The following is a 479-nucleotide window of genomic DNA, read 5'->3' as shown; positions in this document are numbered from 1 at the left end:
ACACACACACTCGAGGTCAAAGCTACCGAGACTCATTTACACTGATTCACGGTCGCTTCCCTCCAACGAAACATCATTACGTGGGTGTTATGCAAGTCGGCGGGAGCAAAAGTCTTCTCCTTCATAACACCTCCAGGCCTCTCTCCTTCCCTTCCTCCCTCTCTCCCTCCATCCACCACATACGCCTACACTAGAATCTCCTCCTCCTCCTCCTCCTCTTCCTCTTGCTCCGCTTTCTCCTCCTCCTTCTAATCATCATCCTCTTTCATGTCCTCCAACTTCACTTCCTCATCATTTTCCTCCTACAGCTGTCACTGAACCAAATTCTCCTCGTAATCTTTCTTCGTAATTCCTCTTCCTTCCTTCTCCTTCTCTCCCTCCTTCTCCTCCTACCAGTTTCCCTCACTATCCCGTTCGTGTTATCTAACCAACAATTTCTTCCCTTACCTATTTAGGCCTCTCTAAGTTCCCTTACCTTC

The sequence above is a fragment of the Eriocheir sinensis genome, chromosome 15, assembly GCF_024679095.1.
Source record: "Eriocheir sinensis breed Jianghai 21 chromosome 15, ASM2467909v1, whole genome shotgun sequence".
Taxonomy (NCBI): Eukaryota; Metazoa; Arthropoda; class Malacostraca; order Decapoda; family Varunidae; genus Eriocheir; species Eriocheir sinensis.
This window is presented reverse-complemented; position numbering follows the sequence as displayed.